Source organism: Siphateles boraxobius, unplaced genomic scaffold (assembly GCF_051911475.1).
Source record: "Siphateles boraxobius isolate OS27281-9 unplaced genomic scaffold, OSU_SipBor_1 65, whole genome shotgun sequence".
Classification (NCBI taxonomy): Eukaryota; Metazoa; Chordata; class Actinopteri; order Cypriniformes; family Leuciscidae; genus Siphateles; species Siphateles boraxobius.
Genome location: NW_027509192.1, coordinates 20,282,050 through 20,304,748, shown reverse-complemented (window position 1 = coordinate 20,304,748; position 22,699 = coordinate 20,282,050). Strand labels below are relative to the sequence as shown.

Here is a 22,699-nt window from a genome sequence, read left to right as displayed (position 1 = left end):
GATTGGTGGAAATGAATGAGACAGTCTGTGATTGGCCAGTTGAGACACACTTATTTCTGGACCATCGGAGTAAGAGGGCGGGTAAATGTCCTCTCATTTGTAAACTGTGCGGTCACCAGCCCTGTATGACAAAGTCACAGCAAAAATAGAAAGTGCGCAACACTTTACATTATGCTTGTCACATAAGCTGTTACACGTTAGCTATAATAAATGATTAGTGAATGAAGAACGATATGTAGGCCTAATTACAAACAGCTTCTCAACTAGATACTGCGCTCAAAAATGTTCAAGCCCTTTTTCAAGATTTACACATTTCATTTTGTAAAAAAACATTAATGGGACAAGGGAATGAATAATTTAGTATTTAGCTATTTGATTCGTATTCATAAATTAAAAATGAAAATATATTATAGTTTAAGATTTATACAAAATGTTTTATTAAATTCTAGGTTTTTTTTTACAAATTCTTAATTGATAATATCAATAACATAAAAGGATTATTCAAGTCAATTTAATGGAATTTTATTATTAATTGGCTTAAACGTTTTTGAATATGCTTAACAAAATAAAATCGCGGTAGGCCTATTATATTATATTATATTATTTTATATTATATTATATTATATTATATTATATTATATTATATTATATTATATTATATTATATTATATTTGTCACAGTTTCACTCAGTTTGGACTTTGTTTTCCTGTTTGCACTATTTCCCCCGAGTTTGTTGTCATGGTGTCTGATTTGAATCTTCATCACTGTCAGCTTTGCGCCTGTAAGTTCCCTTGTTTCTGTTCATTGTTGTCGAGTCTTGTCAATTTTTGGTTGTGTTACGCTACTCTCTTACATTAGTTTACACCTACAAACCTTTTTACTGTGCATGTAAAATTTGCATGTTTTCTGAAATTTCAAGCAGAAGTTGTATTTCTATACAAATTATAAATTAAATACGCTTGTAACAAGATCAGTCAGAAATCTTGTTCATTCACTGTCAGTTGTCTTAAAAAAAAGTTATCAACCCAATACTTAAATGTTACGTGCTTTTTATAAGGACATTGGGATCCCTCTGCCCAAGCCTTTAAACTGTGACTGGTATCAGTTGTCACGTGACAGAAAATGCTTTCAAATTTTAATCCAGTCAGAGCATGGCATGTGCTCTCGCACTTTACTGTGGTTTGGTAATGTGACAGCAGTTGATATTGGTCTGTTTAGGGAGCAAATGAGTGCCAAGTTGTCAAAGTAAAACATCATGTTGCCTAAAACATCACATAGTCTCAAGCGAATCAATTATGTTTTATTAGGAAAAAAATGCAAACATGTAGCAGATTGTGTATGTCAAGATTTGTTACTTCATCTTGAAATGTTCTACGAAGGTCAATGTTCTTGTTCATTTATAGTCTCTGATTATATATGTCTTGAGTTGCAATAGTGTTGTGTTCACCAATGTGTATTTTTGGGCTGTCCCCTCTGTGTAGAGCAATGACCAGACAAAGTGACTCAGCATGGCAGATTTAGATAAACACTTCTGACTTACTGACAAATCAGTGACACCCCAAATGATTAAACCTGCATTTCACATGCTCATTAAAATGTGTTTTTAACCCAAAATTCCAGGTACAATAAAATATTATCTTGTAAGAGACAATAAAATGATAAGACTGTGGTTTCTTTTTCAGACAAAATTTGGTCAACACACTGACTGATTTTATTATTAATGTTGATACACAAAAGACTTGTTAGAACAAACAAACAATTATACTTTTAAAAGTTTTATTGAAGACACTGAGTGATCGTTGATAAGGCAGGCTGGACAAAGTAAGTGCACTAGAATTGAGTAACTTAATTGGCTTCAGGTAAACACATTTTCTGGCTTCAGGTGAACACATTTTCTTCTTTTTCAGCCATTCTTTTTTTGTTGATTGCTTGTTTGCTTTGGATCATTGTCATGTTGCATCACACAGCCTCTCTAAAGGTTGAAGTAATGGACTGCCGTCTTGGCATTTACCTGTAAAATGTGTTTATACACTTTTGAATTCATTGTTCTTTCAGTGATTGTGAAGCGTCCAGGCCCTGAGGTAAGCAGCTCTAAACCCTGATGCCCCTTCTGCTATGTGACAAAGTTGAGGGTTTGGTGTTGGTGTACAGTGTTCTTTTTTCTCAACTGTGCGCAAAACATTTTCGCAGATGATTTGTGGGACATCAGGTGGTCTTGGCCAAACATGTGAGATATGCTAGACAGCAACGGTTTCCATATGTGTTCTCCTTTCAGTGTTTTCTGATAGCGGAAAAATGAACAAAGAATTCTGCAGTTTGTAGGTTTTGCTGTTTGTAGTCTTTGCTGTTATCTTTGTGTTCTTTCTCGCCTATTTTAGGATTGCACATTGTGTTCTTTGAATGTTCAGTGACAAGGCACACTGGTCAAGGTAAGCAGGCATCCTCCAAAGATCACTCTATGTCTTCAATACAATTCTGAAAAGTAGGCCTACTGTTCGTGAGTTTTTAGTTTAGTCAGATTGTGTAAGTCTATAGTTACTTAGTTACTTAGATAAAGACCAGAACACATTTTATGAGCAACCTATGTAGATATTTTTAAAGGGTTCACAAACACAGATTCTTGCCAAGGTACTTTAAAGATGGATCATAAGTAGCTCTTCCTTGTTGGGGAAAAAACACTTCCCAACAATTGCTGGTCTCAGCTGGTTTCAGATGGTCTTCCAGCTTGACGAGATTGAACTCCACAATTTGTCTTCTTATGCCTTAGTCTGACCTAATGTTCCAGCAGAAATGTAAAAGTAGAGCCTGAGTCAACATACCTGCCAGCATGAATTCTTGTCTTGAATTTAATATGACAATTTATGACACTAAATTCCAAGCATATAAATAAATATCAGTGTAGTGAAGTTTGCAGTGTCATCCAGGAAGTCTCATATTTCTTTTGAATCTTAAACACATGATGAATGTGATACCTCACTTTCTAGCAATTCTAGTGTTATTTTTCAGAAGATCCTAAAAGAACATCTAAAAGAAAGTTACATTTAATATGTTTCAGTATCATACACATATATAGCACAATACACAAAAGAGGTGTTTAGAAAGTCTTCAAGAAGTTTAAGAAGTTGTTATAGAGTTAGATATCTCTATTTGTTGTTGGACAATCCTGCCTGTAAAACAATTAATGTAATCTTAGTGCTAATTATATCCAGTTTTTATTCTTGAATGTGAAGCAATGGTATTAACACTAATACTAACAGATATGTTGCACCACTTCATTTGAAAAAAAATTCAAGAGAAAATCCCTGCACTGTGTTACTGTAAGGGTTTGTTTCTGTTTTGGGTGGGTTTGTCATGTGTTTAAGTTCTGTGTCCTTTTAATCATTTAGTTGATTAGTTTGTCTGGTCATATTATATGCTTCTTTCTTTATATGTGCTTCTTTCAATTCATCGTCTGTCCTTGTCGATTTGTGATGGTTGTTCTGTTGCAGTTAATTTGTGTTCAAATTTTGTTCCAAGTATTTTGTTTTGAGTTTCTTTGTTATTAAACGTTAAACTGCTGCAGTTAGATTCTACAGTTATGATGCTGCTTTGAAAATATTTGTACTGTGAAAAGCGCTACACAAATAAATGTATTATTATTTGATTATTATTCTCATGCATGATCATATAAACAAATGTATAAATATATATGGTCTGTCTAAATACTCTGATTGCCTTGTGTATTAAAATTATGGTAACACTTTAGTATACGGTCCAATTCTCACTATTAAAGGGGACCTATTAGGCAAAATTCACTTTTGCATGGTGTTTGGACATAAATTAGTGATGGCAGTGTGTGTACACAACCACCCAGCAGTGATAAAAATCCACCCACTCCTTTTTCTTAAATCCCCATAAATCATAAGCAGTGTCTCCCAACAACCTGTTTTCCGAATGCGGCTCCAGTGACGTCACTAAAGCCACAGGCCCCGCCCCGAGTGTTGACAGGCACTGCCGTTCTAACATAGAAGCGCCCTGATCGAGTTCACAGCGAGTTGAGAGTTGTACACATCCACCATTGCTGCACCGACGAGAATGTTGTGTAGCTGGATGTATTAATCCTCATAGCTCTATTTATTTACTGGAGCGATAGACCTAACATTATTGATCATCGCAGTAATGAAAGTGAGAGTGGGCACTTTATTACAGTTCATAGGTAACGGTTACAGTTGAGTTTACCAGTTTATTAAGCACCCCCTGAAAAGGTGTGTAGCCTATTTGTTTACTGTTAGTTGTAAAGAGTGTTTTTTGTACTTCGCTGTGTAACGTTATGTTGATAATAAATAATGAAAGGGAGAGGGAGAGAGTTTATGGATAAGACTTTAATACGGACTTCTTATACAGTGTTTATTCAGCTCTTACAGTGATTTTCTGAAGTGAAATTGACGCTTCATCTTTTGTGTGATGTACAATAAACTGCATTGAACTCATCAGTATATTTTTACAACATTTTTACAACACAACGTGGATAAAAGCAAGATGGAAAAATAAGTTATAAAACCGTAATTAAACTAGACTGTACCTGTTCTATCTCCATACAGCATTATCTGGCTCTGTGGGGATCATTGTCCGACTCCGGGTCGAAATGAACACACTACTGAGAGTTTATGTTCTGATATCATTCCGTGAGATGAGATTGTCCTGACTGGCCCTGTCCCAAATGGCGCACTTCATGCGGACTTTCGGTCTCGTGGACTTAAATTGCGCGTGCTCGCCGAGTCTGAGTCCGTAGGCCGTCCCATTTAGCATTTTAACGCTCTGAAGTATGCTCAGCAGCGCCCCCTTTGTACCCTTGAAGCGGTCTTCCGCGAAGCCCGCATAGATGCAGGCAGACATCATATAGATAGACGCCCTATCGACCGCTACTGCCTATTGGCGCGGACGAGCCGTGGGGCCGCCATCTTAAACCGGTCACCCGCTCCGCTCAGTGTAATCTGTTTGGCAGGTGCAATGAGCTTTCAGCGCATTTAATTAATCATATCTCACTGAATACAAGCTTTTTTGCTGCAAAGGTCATACACGTAGCTACGATACAGGACACATTGAATATTCTTTCACAAAATACAACCAATAGTACGGTAATGTTAAATGTTTAATCTTACTTGTGAAAAGTAATCCCCGAGTGATGGTCCGCCGATTTGAGCAGGAATATGCTGCACCGCGCTCTGGCATCCACTGCTGCTGCTATGCAACGCAAATAGGAGTATGACCGGTTTAAGATGGCGGCCGCATTTCTTGCGCCAGAGCGCCAATAGGGCATCTAGTCTCTATATGATGTCTATGGATGCAGGCTCCACGCACTTTAACTACCCAGGAATCCCTGCAAAATGCCAATCAGAAAACGGATGGGAAGAGATTTCGCTCACGGACTGTTGACATGGCTTTATGATAGGCGTACATTTTAGTTGTTACTTACGGTTTACAAACATTATCGAGCAGTGGTTGATATCTCAAACATAATAATAGCGTGTTAAATAATACGATCGCATTATGATTCATTACATAAATAGAACCGAATGTCATGGCTTTACTGAGTAATATAAACATAGTATGAATATTGAAACCTATACATTTTCCTTAAACTCATTTACATTTTAATTTTGTGTTAAAATTGAACATTATGTATTATTATGTACAACTGTATTGATCCTTTACATAACCATGACATCTATTCTAATGCCCAGGTGGCATATACAATTATAGAACTGTAAAAGCAGGCTGTGTAGTTCACATGGACATAAGTCCTGTTCTCGAAATCCTGTTCTCGATGCTAAAGACTGTAATTTTTTTAATGATATTTGTGATATTTTTTAATAAAGGGACTGATGAGATGACCTTTAAGTTTATTCAGCTTCGACATCTGAGCTGAGACCTTCTTCCTGTTTCCGGCGTGACGATCGAGTCTGTCCCAAAAATACCTCTCAGTGAGCCCTCGCGGACTCGCGCTATAGGTCTGCACTACATGACGTCACCGAAGTGTGGACTCTGAGGAAGTCCACAAGTCCGGAGTGTGCCATTTGGGACAGGGCGAGCACGAGCTTGTGAGGCTCCGCCCTCTGGGCCAGCAGCAGCTGCTCTCATTTGCATTTAAAGGGATACACACTAAAACGGTGCGTTTTTCTGAGACACAAAAAATGACAATTTAAACATGCTGTAAAAAATTATCTGTTGGGTATTTTGAGCTAAAACTTCACATACACAATCTGGGGACATCAGAGACTTATTTTACATCTTGTGAAAATGGGCATAATAGGTCCCCTTTAACTATAGTTACTTATTAGCATGCATATTACTTGGATATTGGCTGTTTATTACTTATAAAGCACATATTGATAATCATATTCTACATCTCTTAATCCTACCCCAAACCTAAACTTACTAACTAACTTACTAACTATTAACAAGCAGTAATTAGGAGTTTGCTGAGGCAAAAGTTGTAGTTAATAGTTAGTTAATAGTGAGAATTGGACTAAAGTGTGACCAAAATTATATATACACACACACACACACACACACACACATACACACGCATACACACTGTTACCAACAGAAGGAGACAACACAGGTAATTCAACAAGTTGGTAAATTTATTTGCAGGTTTGGAGCGATGAAGCAAGCAAGCTTGGATTAATGGTCAATATGAGACAGTCTTTCCTGTTTTGCAGAGAGAGATGAGAGCATAAAGCTCTGGGTGAAGGAGACAGATGACGGATGGCAGAAGAAGGATGACTGAAAATGGGCAAGACTGGTCAATGGGTATCAGGTAGGATAGCCAGGTGAATTGAAGCGTAGTAGCAACAACGAGACCAGACTCACAGTTTGAAGAGTGGTTTAAGAAGGGTGAGTTAATGAACTGGTGCAGGTGCATTTCGTTAGAATTCGGGTGATTGGGATCGGATTAGTCTCGCATAGCCAAACCTTCAGACTGACGACAGGAGGTCTGGACTCTATTGCAGCATTTCTTGGCCAAGGATCGCTCAAGATGATGTTTGACTGACATGTAACGCAACTAATCACAGTTTGTTTTGTTCCGCATCATATTTAGGGGCGTGACAATACAATGTCGATGTCCCTACAATAACAGACTGGCATGCATCTAATAAATTTTTAATTCAAGAACCTTGTACAAATTTACTGCATCAATGGAGCCGTGAACTTCTCATACTTTTGAAAATACATTGTTTAGTTGATCCTGGTAAGTGCTCATTGTAACAGTTGTAAACACAACGGCTTTCTTCTGCCATGTGGTTTTGGCGTCAAGGCATTTGTTTCCAGGCAGACCGATAAAGAACAGAACACTCACGTCTCCCGGACATCCTGTAGATTTCAACCAATCAGATCGCGACTTCAAAACTCCTGAAGTGTTTCCAGAAAAGTTTGCCAAATGCATCACACGTTCAGCCAACGGTTCGTGGGCATGACGTCTGAGGCTGAGACTAGGATTGGATGGGTGGAGCTGGGTGATCAGGGTGCGCTCAGCCCCGACAAAACGTTCCAAAACATTTTTTAAATGGAAACGGTGGTGCGTTGATCACCCTGTTCTGATGACGCAAGAGTTGCAACTATGGCAGCTGAGAAGGCCATTCTTTGTGTTTTGAAGAATTTTCAGAGCCTGATGAAATCTGTATAAATACGTGTTTAATACTGCAAAATACGTTTGATGTTACAGTCACTGCCCTTGCCGTCCAGAATAAAAGAGAACATCCCAATCAAGTGAAGGCATTTGTGGAAACTGTGGTTCCTAATTATTGAGATCCAAAATTTGCCTCGAATTTCAGGATGAAAAGACAAACATTTCAGGTGACGGATAATTCACTTCTTACCTCCGAGACTGTGTTATGATCTATGTGACCTTATTATTTTAATTGTGAGTATTAAGCGTATCATTATTGCTGATCACTGTTGATATGCTATGTTTTTAATATAAAACTCTTACAACAAACATATCTTCTAATATCTTCAATTATTGCGTATACCGAGCTGCAGCGGACACATTTGTAAACTACTTTATTTGGACCTTTTATTTGGACCCATTGCCCTGTCTCTTTAATGAGGTTTAATGAGTGTGGTTTATTTACATGTTGCTGCTGATTGGGCTGACATTTTTGACACACCCACCAAACAAGATAAAACGTATCTCAAACCCCGTTGCACACCATGTCGTTCAACCCGGAAACCATAGCAAAACGTTGTGTGGTTTGAGCTTGAACGTGCCCCAGGTGTTGAGTGAGTGATGGCTGGTGGGGAGGATTCCTGTGACACACACACACACACACACACACACACACACATATATATATATATATATATATATATATATATATATATATTTGTTTTATGCTTTTCCTTAGAATTCATAAAATATGAACATTTACATTAAAAACATCCAAACACAGAGCAAAATACAAATGATTGAAATTACAAACCATTTTTATTGTGTGAAAATGATTTATATAATCTTTTACACAGATTACTATACTGTCCCTTGTTGAGGCATAATACCAGTTCATAATGCAAAAATATGATTACATTTAGGATACAAAATGAAAGTAGCCTTTACAGTTGATCTTTTTTTCTTGAAATTTGTGATGTTTCAGGGGGAAAAAATCAGATGTTATACAAACATTTTATATTATTTTTTATAAAAAATCACAGGAGAATTGGACATTGAGAGTGTAGAAATGAAATGTGTAATTATGAAGAGTGTGTTTAAAGAGTTTATTTGTTAAAAGTGTCCACAGCACAACACGTGCCCGTATTTGTAGAAACACACATAAATATTTTGGAAGGATGGAACGTTATTTGTTTGTCTTCATCAAATGTATGGATAAGGTGGAATTCAGTTAATTGTTCATTTAACACCACATTAATCACCATTAAACCTAAAGGTTCATCTACTGTTTATTACTATTCAAAGTCTACAAATATTCTATAAATTTTACATATTTAAATACAACTGTTTTGGTACCACTGTGACAACTGAATAATACTATTAATAATGATAATAATAATACAAATAATAATAATTCTATTTGTTGCTATGCTTTAATAATCTCAGCTGACTTTTGGCTGACCCAAGAATGTCTCGGCTACTATTGTAACCTTCGTTCCCTGAGAGAGGGAACGAGACGTACTGAGGGGTCGCGCTTGTGAGTCCCAAACACCTCTGATACTTTGCAAAAAGGCCAATGTGAATTGGTGAGTGAATTTTGCATGCCACTCCCCTGGAAATACGGATATAAAAGGGAGACAGCATGCATCCCTCATTCAGGTTTATGCTTAGGAGCCGAGACAGTGTCACATTTCATTGGGCAGTTTAGACTTGTGGCAAGAGGGACTCCACGTCTCGTTCCCTCCATCAGGGAATAAAGGATACAATAGTAACCGAGATGTTCCCAAGGGGTTAATCCATCAGCCGGAAACTAAAGCCTCGCGGGAGCCGCCATTGTAGCAGAACTTCACCTGCTGTTAGCATTCCATTGACTCCCATTCATTTTGGCATCACATTGACAGCGAATAGCTTTACATCTGAGGCGTCCATAGACTTCATTTGTCCATTATTTATTTCTAAAGAAACACGACAATGTATAAAAGGCTCCATTACTTTGTATCTTACGTTATGGCCCCGTAGAAGCCGTTTTTGTAAAAATAGGCTAAAGATTGCGTCATAACCACGCAAATTTCTGTCGCACAATAGAGACATTGCCGTATAGACTGGAGGAGAAGCTCGCAGTCAATCTTTTACTGTCTATGAGGCAATCAGGGGACATAGAGGCATAAAGTCAAGGGAGAAGCCCATAGATAGAGACGGGACAAAATATTTCAACAACGTTTTTGAGGAATTGGGTGATTCAGATTTGTCTTGGCACAGCTACTAGAAGATTTACAATTGTCAGACTGTCGTCAAGCTCAGTTTGAGCCTGCGCAGTCGCTCAGCCATCAGACAGGAAGTGCAATAATCGGGCTTCAGTCTTCTCCGTTGAAATCAATGGGGTCACTGTGTCCATTTATTTTACTGTCTATGGATGTTCCCTATCTGTCAGTCACTTGGACGTGGTGTAGATGACTGACACTATGGATCCCCTGGGGAAAAAACTACAACACCTGAACCAAGTTACAAGGTTTTGGCGGTGCGGATGCAGGTGACAAATGTACTTGCAACATTATAACCTACCCAACACCCCATGCAAGCTGTGTAGTCCTTCGTAACACGGGGACTCTCAGAGCTGTGTAGACCAGAATCAGCGCTGGGGAGCGTTCATTCTCCTAGATGGGAGAAAGAACACTGCAAAGACCACATCCTGCCCTAAGGGAGGATAATATCTGGAGAATACATCACAAAAGGAAGGAACTACTTCAAACGCAACAACTGGCAGCAGAGATGAAGCTTTGCCAAGGGGAAGATACAGGTTTACTGTTAGGAAAACCGTATCGTGGACAATACATCATATGGGATTACCATCAGGGAATCACTATATATGGAGCACCTAGCCTAAGTATACGGGCAGACCTGAAAGGACATGGATCATGAGTACTGGGCCTGGCATCGAATTGATGTGGCACTGCAGAGTCCTCGATTCCTCAACAGTGAGGTCACCTTGTGAGATGGGGGTATCAAGAAAGTGGATTCTGTTGACCTCCCTCATCTCAGCAAGGTTAAGCCAGAGATGGCCCTCCTGGACCACTATGTTGAACAACACCTGGCCCAGAGCCTGCGCAGAAACCTTCGTTGCTCGGAGAGCACAGTTCCTGCATCAGTCCCGGCTCAGAAATACCCTCCTGCAGCTCTTCTAGAGCTTTGGCCGGATGGATTTCCAGGATGGCCATGGCATGCAGGGTGGAGGTGGCTTGTCCAGCAGCACTGTAAACCTTCGCCATTAAAGACAAAGTATACTTACAGGCCCTGGGTGAGAGTCTGGGAGCATTCCACCAGCTAGCAGTATTTTGTGGGCATAAATGCACAGCAACCGCACACTCCACCTGTGGAACATCCGTATACACCACCCCGAACCCAGAAACCAATCATCCAGCCATGGCAGTCCAGAAAAGCATGGCTGCCAACTCTGCATCAGACTCAGACTGAGCTACTGCACCCTTGGGTGGAAGTCCAGCCGAGTCCTATCCATATTTGTTCCTCATCCAGAGACCAGAATGAGAAATCAGGTGTGTCATGTGACACACTGTCAAAGTTATCCAGGAGAAACAATGTGATGTGCAATGCTGCAGCCTTGTTCATCACAGAAGGACCTGGACAAGCAACTGAGGTGACTCTGCAAGACCACTGTAATGCGCCATCACACCAGCAATTCACTTCCTTTCCATAGGATAAATGGATGGGGCTTGTGCATATATGACTTGGCTCCCCAGCACAAACCTGCCTGAGTGATACACGCGGTCTCACTTTTATATCCGTATGTTTAGGGGAGTGGAATTCCATTTGCCAATTCTCATTGGCCTTTTCTCAAAGTATCAGAGGGGTTTGGGCCTCGCAGGTGCGAACTCCAGTGTCAGTCATTGACACCACATCAAAGTGTTCATGTTATATAAATTATATTCTATCTGTATATAACAAAGGGCTTAAACAATCAAGGTCATTGATAGGAAAAGTAAAAATATGTGAACTTTCTTGATAATAAGGCTTTGATAAAGAGTTTCCAAACAGGTCAGGTCAGATATGACAAAACTTGATAACCTGCAAAATAATGTCGTTCTGTTTCAGCATGATGAAAAGAGATTTCAGATGACTTAAGAAAAGATTTGTTAAGGTTTAATTGACTGGAACATTGTATTAATTGACCCTTTATAAATGGCCATCCGTAGAACCCTATTGAAAACTACAGAATTTGGTTCATGTGTCAATGATCCAAAGAATGTAAAGATGGTACATTTTCAGCAGGTGTTTGAGGAAACAACCCAACCTCAGTTTAATTTAGATCCTGTAGCCTGACATATCTTCACTAAAGTGGTTTCTGTAAGCTGTTGAACTATTTACTAAATATGAGGTTACATTTACCTTACATCAGTGACCTTGGGAGTTTATGAACTAAATGCATGCCACAGTTAAATGATGTACGTTGTTTGTTGACTAATGATGTTCAGTTCACAATTAAGGGGGTATTTTGTTGTAATATATTTTCTCATCAATGTACAAATCTAAATACAATCATTTATGGCACTATATAGTGTTGCCTCATGCGGTAACATGCATACAAATATAAAAAGAACAGATTGTAGCAGTTATTGCAAACCAATTGCATTGTGTAAAATTTCATAAAATAATACATAAGGTATAAAATAACTATTTTTATAAGTAAGTATTATTTTATACTTGTTTATATAATAGTATAACTAAGTATTTTTAAAAGTAATTATTTTATTTTAATTTTTCACAAACTTCAGGAGGACGTCCTTAACAGTGCTTGTTTTGGCCTGTTACAATTAATATATTTCTTGCACTTCATCTCGTATTAGGAAGAATTCATCAATGTAGTCTTATCAGGAAATTGAATATATTTAAGCCTACAACACAACACAATCAGAAGCCATGGTGAATAAATCAAAAACATCATTAAAACTTACTTGCTAAACTAATATAAAGCACATGTGAAATATTATAGGAAAAATTGTAATAGAGAATATAACAGAGGTAAGCGGTCACTGTTTTTGATTTCTAGCAAGAGCAGTCATGTGCGATTCAGAACAGGCTGAAAAAAAGTGATCTGTAGTGGGAACTTTTTGTCTTGGTTATTATTGCGAAAAGACAAAAGGACACATAAAAAACAGAGCTCCAGAAGTTATTGTAGAGGCTGTGATGAGTGCTGATCATATTGATGTTTGTGGTTGTCATCAGGGGAGAACATACGTAGGTAAGAAAAAAGTAATTTGCATGTTAATAATCTGGCACACAATAAATCACATTTCTCATTGATCAGACTATTATTTTAAAGTATTTCCTGATGTCAAAGCAAGATCATTTGTTATAATAAACAAAATAAATAAATATATAACAATATGACAATGTCTAATTTACTCAACTCATAAAAACATAAAGCAAGAAAAAGCAAGAAAGCATAAAGTTTGTTTTTACAAAACATAGCATAAAAAAACACCATTAAGACCAAAATATAAACAACAAAATCTCTATGTTTAATGTTACCTTTTGTTCTTTATAAGATATAGTTCAGACAGCCAGCAACAAATCAATGGTTTATATGAGCATCATTCCTAGAAAGGAAAAGAGAAACTGGGTGAGGATGACATGACTGATATCTTGGAAAGAAATAGCATGGAGACTGAGAACAAAAGTAGGGACTGAATGAAAAGTGCACTATTTTTAATACTGAATATGGACTAGATTGTAATATTATATCATACACATTTATTTATTTATTTGTTTATTAATTTGTTCATTTTTATAATAGATTTTATAATAGATTAGAATAAATGAGTGATCATTAGTCTCCAGCTAAGCTCAAACACACAGTATATAAATATTTATGAATGTTCACCTAGCTATATGTATCTCACTATGTAGAAAATATATCTGGGATTCAATATTTATGATATTGCACTATTTCTAGGTCAATATCAAATTTGTGGCACTGACCATGTGTACTCAAAAGGTTCCGTTCTTGCACTGAAAAACTCAAGATGTGGTCCCAGGTTATATTAACTGTCTTTAACTACTATGTACTTACATTAAAAACTGTAGTACTCTGCCCTGCATGCCATGGCCCTCCTGCAAGTATACCAGGCCAAGGCACTCAAAGAGCTCCATGACGGTAGTTCTGACCCTGTCAAGTTTTGGACTCTGTCAACCTGACATCCTGCCTCATGCAGGAACGGCCTCAATCGGTGCTGAACTGCCTAAACTCGCTCAAGGGCAGGACGGTGGCTCCACTGAAACTAATTCAGAGGCTCCTGGGGAATATGGCATCCGCAGCCGCAGTAACGCCGCTCAGATTGCTTTGTATGAGGCCACTTCAACACTGGCTTCACAGCCGAGTACCGAGATGTGCATGGCAAGGCGTCACGCACCGGGTTACAACCACCCTGGACTGTTGCCAAACCTTCAGCCCTTAGTCAGACCCTTCATTTCTTCGGGCAGGAGTTCCCCTAGAACAGGGGTAGGCAAGTTCGGTCCTAGAGAGCCGCTGTTCTGCAGAGTTTGGCTCCAACACTGAAAAAAACTCACCTGCCTATAGCCTTAGTAATCCTGAAGATATTGATCAGCTTGTTCAGGTGTGTTTGAATAGGTTTGGAACTAAATTCTGCAGGACAGCGGCTCTCTAGGACCGAATTGCCTACCCTTGCCCTATAACAAGTGTCCAGGCATGCTGTTGTCTCAACAGATACCTTCACCACTAGCTGCTGAGCCACGTACAACGGGCATGCAGCCTCAGGCGTTTGGACAGGACCCCGACTGCATTGGCACATCAACTGCCTTAAGCTGGTAGCAGTACGGCTTGCTCTGGGCCGCTTCAAATCACTGCTTCAAAGCAAGTACGTACAGCTCTGTACAGACATCACTGTGACCGGTATGTACATCAATCGCCATCTCTTTCTTTGCAGTCAGAAACATCTGAGGTCGCTTTCATGCCGTTCATATTCCAGTCGTGCAGCCAACGAGCTATTATGACAACCTATGCTTCCGGGAGAATGGAGACTCTATCCCCAGGCAGTCCAGCTAGGGACTGAATGAAAAGTGCACTATTTTTAATATTGAATATGGACTAGATTGTAATATTATATCATACAAATGTATTTATTTATTTGTTTATTAATTTTTTTTTTTTTTGCACCTGGAGACGCTTTGGCTCTTGCATCCAGACCTCTGTAACCTCCATGTGTGGTCTCTGGATAGGACTTGGATGATAGACACCATCACTTCAGCGAGAGCGTCCTCTATGAGGCACGCATTTGCCTCGAAGTCTCTGCCGGTATTGACTCCCCCATCACTAGGCCGGAGCTACTCCAGAGACCTTCTATATATAGTACTGCCCTGTTGGCCAGTCCATATACATGTAAATTCCCACATGATACAGTATGTGGTCTCCGTAGCATCCCTTTCCATAGGTGCGCTTTCCCAGTGTTATCCAATAGTCTCAACACAAACCTGAATGCGCGTTGCATCCACTCTTCCTTATATGAGGAAGAAGTAGCTTCGTTTGCAATTCAAATCTCACACACCAATGTGCATTGGCTCATTTAATTAAACTCGAAGATGATTGGATTCTGAAGTGAGATCCCAATTCGTCAGTTCAGTTCTGACTAACGTTTACGTTCCCTCCTTCAGGGAACAGGGGTTACAATAGTAACCCAGACGTTAATACTATATTAAGTGCATGTAACATATGCAACAAGGACATTTTAAAATACATTTTTACTGTATTTTTTTAAAAATAAAACATGTATGTACACAGTAAGTGCATTATATCAAATGATTAATTTAAATGTGAGTACATATAGTAGTTAAAGATACCTAATATAAAGTGGGACCCAAGATGCTCTTTGTTACGTTCTCAAATCATGCTGGACCATCAGGTTTTGTCCATGTCAGCACAAGTGCTACTGTCATTAAAGCAAAAAAGCGACATCCTAAATATGGAAGCCAAAGGGCAAAGGTGTCCTTGACCTTAATGTTTAATCATGTGGTGCGCAGAGTTTGATAACATGTGAAATGGATTTCAAAATAGCATAAGAAACACGTGAAGTCATCAACCTATTGGTGAGTGATGATTAGGAATAATGATTTTACTTAATTTACTGTCGTTTGGTGAGCACACAATCATGTCTAAATCAACATGCCCTGGAAGGTCTGTTTTCTTTGCACCTGTCATATCCCACTGCTAACGTTTAATTGAAATCATCACTGACCTTCCCTATATTTCTGTAAATTAGCATAATGAGATTCTCATTAATTTGGATAGCAGGCCCTCTTTTAATACAAAATCATTGAACAAATTTTATTAATAAAGATTAATTTAAAAAAATGTCACAATCCTAAATCACAATCCCTGTCACCTTCCGCACTAAATCTCCCAGAATCCTTCCTGGTCCACTACCTGGATGCATTCCACAATCATCACCAGCTGTCACTATTTACCTCATCCACTCGGCACCAGATATAAGGACACTCCATACATGCACACACATTGTCAGGTCTCATTGTTCAAAGCTGACACTCACCTGAGCGACACTCACCTGAGCCAAACTCACCCGAGAAACACTCACCTGAGAGACACTCACCTGTACAATTCAACCTTCAGTTGTCTGCCTTCAGCTTCAGCCATTCGTAGTGCTGGGCAGATTGAGGCTTTGTGAAACACTGAAACAAATGTGCCGTATTGTGTCGAGGCTTTGAAACAATCTAACACCTGTCTCCGCGTAGACACCTAGTGATCACTTGCACTTGTTTATTTTAAACAACCTTGACGAAAAGCCATTTAAAAATTAGTTGTTGTTTTTTATTCTTGTGTTGTTTAAACGTGTTTAGTTTTTAAAGGGGTGGTTTACTGCTTTTTTCTTTGCATGACTGTGTTAATGGGGTACAATATAAAATGTGTTCGTGTTTTTTTTTTTAAAGCCTTATTTTTCATAAATTTCATCTTTATTGTAAGCCGCTTTCTCCTCTGTCAATTGAACGACCGGTTGACTTCCTGATTCTATGAAACCACTCCCTCAGAAACAGGCAATGGGTTCAGATTGGTTAGTTGGGCCGACTGTGTTGCAATTGGCTAAACTGCGTGGCGGAAACTTCACCGCCCATTACCTTTACAGGCGAAAGCTGCATGTGCTCCGGTCAAATGTAAATAATGGTGTCAATACTGCGTATCAGCTTGAGCCAGAATCGGACCCAGAAAGCAGCAATGAAGAGAGTCAAGCAGAACCTCCCCAAACACGGCTCTTACAAAACGTTTCTGAATGGTACATTTTTGAATCATTATTATTATTATATTCTACTATTATTATATAAGAATTTCGATACGCTGTTATTTGAAAATGCTACTGCTTCTTGTTAGCTTTTGAGATACGGTTTTCTCCTGATTAAATGTTTAATATAACTGAATAAATGACTGAGTAATACCGTTTTTTAAAGTTATTGTTTTGTCGATATAATGAACAACCGTTTATCTATTCACAAAACTTAGTTTACTCTGTGTATCGTTTTCTTTAGGTGTACATGTGGCAACTGTGTTAAAATGCCAACAGAACGTGAAAACATCTGATAACAGCAGCTGAAGTTTGCTGTTGCGATTACATATAATTTTTTGAACTTTATACATACAAGATAGGAATTTTGGGTTTTCATGGGCTGTATGCCAAAATCATCAGTATTAAAAAAAACAAAAGACCTGAAATATTTCAGTTGGTGTGCAATGAATCTAAAATATATGAAAGTTAATTTTTATCATTACATTATGGAAAATAATGAACTTTATCACAATATGCTAATTTTTTGAGAAGGACGTGTAAATTGTAGCCATTGTTGACGAAATACAGCGTCCGTAGGAAGCCCGAACACAGAAGACCGGACAGCTGGGTGAAAATAACACACTTTCGACGGAATGGCTACTGCTCACCACTATAACTCTTCCTCTTCGACAAAGCAGCAGAAATTTGGCCACGCCCCCTTTTTTGAATATTCCGGAGGGAGGGTTGGTTATGGGTTAGTTACGTATAAAACCCGAGAGTATCTCGTTGTAGTCCCATTCGAGTCGTTTTTGTAGGCATTAAACTTCCTGATTTTTAAAAGACGATATCTCTGCTTACGTTGAACTTTCAGCGCAGAAACTTTGCACATACTTTTAATGCACCAACAGCAACATTACACACTATTTAAAATGAAAAAAGTGAAATCGCAATCAACCACCCCTTTAACATCTGTCTGACAACTACATGAGCTTGGTTTTTGTAACCTGTAGCTCCTCGTAGAGGTGAATAAGATTATTTTGGTCATGAAAAATTTATATTAATAAAAGAAATCAAGCTACAATGTCTCACATTTGTTACAGATGTATATTAAAAAATATTTATTGCTATGCTGTCGAAGGACTTAGCCTACTTCTTTTTTTTTTACATAGAATTCCTCCATCCTTTGAGAAAAAAAAATACTCTCACAGAGGACACTTGTTGCTGGCATGCAGAGATATTTTTTTAGCAAGGGCATTCAAATGAGGAAAAATATCTTTAAAAAATCTATATGTGTCTGTCTGCCTTTCTGTCTGCCTATCTATCTGTCTATCTATCTGCCTATATATTAATGTGTCACTATATATCCCCTATCTGTCACTGTCTGTAGCCTATCAGTCAATACAGCCTATGTAAATTTAAATCAAGCCTAAATATAACTAACCAAATCGCACTATAAATGTCAATATATCGCAAAACATCTGCTATCACAAAATCTATCTCTTCTCATGAAAACCCATGAGATGAAGATGCGTTAACTTCACTTCAAAACTTTGTGGGAGTAGGTTGAGACAGATGTGCAATTGTGTGGTCTGTTCCCGAACCCTGTCAATCAAACGCAGATTCGGCGGGTATGCCACCTGTCGAAACACTTGTGAAACGTTCCGAAGCTTCATTTAGCCGTAGTCACTTGACATGGGTGTTTTGAATCGCACTTCGGAGCAGTGTTTTGAAACATCTATGCTTCGGGATCTCGACAAAGTGTCTAAATGTCAGTTTTTCGCATCAGCCATCCTTACCATTCGGTCCACCATCTCCAACAATCTGCATCTGCAACAGTTATCCACTGCCATTCCTTCTACAACTACCCATTTCTCAGTTTATCACCTGCTTATTTCAATTGTCTGCTAAACCTAAACTTGTTATTTGGATATTACCTGTGTTGCATCCTTCTGTTTTATGACAGAAGACCAGACCCAACTATGGGGCTTTTCCTCACCCCTTGTGATCCAGTGAATCCGATCATCTCCATTTTCCCAGATCGGAAAATGGTCGTCCAGTTGAGCATTATGGTCGTCCAGTTGAGGATTACGTAAAGGAATTTCTTGAGCTTTCCAACTTGGTCCCATGGAATGATGGTACCATGAAGATCATATTTTGGAGAGGATTGAAGGATTCTCCAGCCGTCATGCCCGCCAAGCCTGAGTCTCCAGTATTCCCTTGAGCCCGGAAGGTGGTTTTGAATATCGCCGACCTGGGAGTGAAAGCGGCGAATCCTGCGGTTATTTCCATCTGGATAGCGCTGAAGACATCTTCCCCTATCAGGTCCCTACATTCAGAATCCGCTTCCAAATCCGTTCCAGTAATTGAAATCCCTGAGCCCGTTCCAGTGAGAGAAATCACTGAATCCATGCCAGTCTTTGAAATTCCTGAGCCAGTTCCAGTGAGAGAAATTCACCAGTCTGTTCCAGTGAGAGAAATTCACCAGTCTGTTCCAGTGAGTTAAAGGGGGTGGATTGGAATCCACTGCTGCTTCAATGTATATGTAATGATTGATTATAATTAAGGTATTAATCAATATTTTTCCTTCTAAATATCAAATGAGTTGAATGACTTCTCTGGAGATTTTACTTTATTTATATAAGTTACCAGTGTGATTACTGAAATGTTCTTTTCATGTATTCTTTAATGTCTGTATTTGATATCTGAATGCAGTGCTTGCTTATTTAACCCAGCTTCCAGAAATGAAATAGGGACTTGTTTTGTGTTTGAGAAAGGTCTTCAATGTGTTAAAACATATAGGGGTCATTGAAGCCAATAGTTTAAGGGGCCATTTCTTTGTTACAGCCTTTCTTTCCAGTTAGACTAAAGTTTAGCTATCCTTGAGAGAAAGAACGCATTATCTTGATGTTTTGAGAGGACTCTCCTGTTTATAGTGAGAGCCTGGCCAAATCCAACCTTGGAAAAGCTGTGTGTCGGTGTGTGTGTGTTAGTCTTCCTGGTTACAGGTTAAGGAACCACTGGCATTATTGGAGATTGACTGAGTTGTTGTTCTGGACATGCTGGCGCCCAGCAACCCAAATCTGCGACCTGGAAGGTCATGACGTGCCTAACTTCAGCTGCATAATCGATGGAGATATGCTTCAGTCTATCTGTATATGTGTGGAAAATTACTGTGTTTATCTATTTCATAGCCAATGAGAATCATTCATCCTGTAAGCAATGACGTAGCTTAGACCTTGGAAATCGTATAACTGCTGTAATCTTTGTTACTGTAAGGGGGGCGGCCTACGAACTCCTGTGCGAGTATTGAAGCTGACTTCTGCTGATGAAACTGCAAACTATCTTCAGTAAATATTTTCCTTAATTTTTTATAATTCTGACACTGGGTCTTCATTCTTCATATCTGGTTCTGGGTCTTTAACTGTATACCCCTTACAGAGTCATCTTCCCCAGTCTGTTCCACTGGGAGAAACTCCCCAGTCTGTTACCCTGGGAGAAACTCCCCAGTCTGTTCCAGTGAGAGAAATCCCAGAGTCCGCTTCAGTCCCATAGTTCAGTCCCAAGACTGCTCCAGCCCCGACATTCAGTGATAAGTCCATCCAGATGCAGAATCTGCTCCAACCCATGAGCCTGCTCCAGAGTCTGAGCCAAGTCCAAGGACTACTAAAGCCTCAACGCCTCATTTAACCACAACTCAAAGGTGGAAGCAGAGGAAGAAGAAACAGCCCAAAATTCAGTAATTCGTCCGCTCCAGCCTCAGAGTTCGGTATTGAGCCCGTTCCGGCCCACTATAACCCCTGAATCAGCATCAGAGCCCACTCATACCGGTAAGACACTTCTAAATTTACCTCCAGTCCTTGAGTCCGTATGAGAATTCTCCTCAGACAAAGAGTCCACTTCAGAGTACAGTCCGGTGAAGGCACCAGCCCCTGACCAGAGCCCCGTGCTCACAGTCATCCCTGAGCTCAGCCCAGTACCTGCTCTACCGCCAGAATCCAGCCAACATGGTCATCATGCCAGAACCCAGCCAGATACTTCCAAGCCCAGAGGATTCTGAGACCCCTCTACCAATGATTGTTCCCCTGTTATGATGTTGGCCATAATGTGTGTTTGGGCCACACACTGCTCTACTAATATCGAAGTGGATGTATTCATCCCAGTAATTCAAATTTGCCCAGATACGTCCAGGGAGGTCGTTCCCAAGTTTGCAGTTTGTCCAGATACGACTATGAAGGACGTTTCCCAGTCTTCTGTCTGTCTAGATCAGTATTAATTTTGGCAGCCATTTTAGATTTAGTCTAAGTCTTCAGACGAAAATGCTTATAAGTCTTAGTCACATTTTCGTCTTTCATAGTTTTTAGTCTAGTTTTGTCAACTTTTAGTCATTACTTTTAGTCAAACTGCAGTTACCGTTAGTAGCTATTTTATATGAAGTCTTTAGACAAAGAATTTCATTATTTTTCTCTCTAGGCCAATTCAATTAAGCTTATGAGAAATTTGAATCAATATGTTGCAAGGGAGGCATGGTCTAGTGAAGTCTGTGACGAGAGAAGATTGGGAGACATGTGCGGCGTAAGTGGGTCAAGTGCAAATGACAAACACCTATTTGATTTCAGTGATTGGTGTGGAGAGACAGTAAAAGACACGACATACAGCAGGAGAGGAAGAGAGACACGGAGAACCTGTAGGTACGCGTGCTGAGAACGACATGACTGAAACAGTATGGACTTTGATTGGTGATTGAGGAGAGAGAGAGCGAGAGTGAAACGGCCGGAGTATCAGCTGACTCAGCAACCATGTGACTGTTTGAACATATTGCGAGTGCGCGCCAGTGTTAATTTTGGCAGCCATTTTAGATTTAGTCTTAGTCTTCAGACGAAAATGCTTATTAGTCTTAGTCACATTTTCGTCTTTCATAGTTTTAGTCTAGTTTTGTCAACTTTTAGTCATTACTTTTAGTCAAACTGCAGTTACCGTTAGTAGCTATTTTATATAAAGTCTTTACACAAAAAATGTCATTATTTTTCTCTCTTGGCCAATTCAATTAAGCTTATGAGAAATTTGAATCAATATGTTGCAAGGGGGGCATGGTCTAGTGAAGTCTGTGACGAGAGAAGATTGGGAGACATTTGCGGCGTAAGTGGGTCAAGTGCAAATGACAAACACCTATTTGATTTCAGTGATTGGTGCGGAGAGACAGTAAAAGCCACGACATACAGCAGGAGAGGAAGAGAGACACGGAGAACCTGTAGGTACGCGTGCTGAGAACGACATGACTGAAACAGTATGGACTTTGATTGTTGATTGAGGAGAGAGAGAGCGAGAGTGAAACGGCCGGAGTGTCAGCTGAATCAGCAACCATGTGACTGTTTGAACATATTGCGAGTGCGCGCCTGTTGTTTTCCTTTTTGATTTAAATAAAACCCACGTGTTCTCCGTAAGCCGACCCTGTCCTCTTCCTTCCCTGCATACTAAATCCACTACACAAGGTAACAGGCTGTATTGACATTTTACTCTTTAGCAGTACCACTTGTGCAATGCTACATATCCCTTTTTCTTAGTTCAGTGGTTCTCCAATTTTTTAGAGTGCCATAGCTTCCACTTAGACTGCAGTCACACCTTTTCCATTAAGGGACAATATTTGCCCCCTTTAATTGATTTTTCTTTATTTACCTTTATAAAATAAATAATGCTTTAAATAAAATAATGTTCAATAAATATGCAATGATGGTAAAAATGAAGTGAT

General features: G+C 39.2%; 1 protein-coding gene across 3 annotated transcripts in view; it reads right to left on the bottom strand.

The window, feature by feature from the left end:
• Positions 1-12,394: 12,394 nt before the first annotated feature.
• The window catches only part of ccdc136a (coiled-coil domain containing 136a), a 55,631-nt gene continuing 45,326 nt past the window's right edge, over positions 12,395-22,699 (bottom strand). For all 3 annotated transcript variants that reach the window (XM_077209939.1, XM_077209941.1, XM_077209940.1), the window contains 2 exons: positions 13,196-13,263; positions 12,395-12,857 (listed from right to left, as the gene is read on the bottom strand). The gene's annotated coding sequence lies outside the window, so the exon portion shown is untranslated. The remainder of the gene's footprint in view (positions 12,858-13,195; positions 13,264-22,699) is intronic.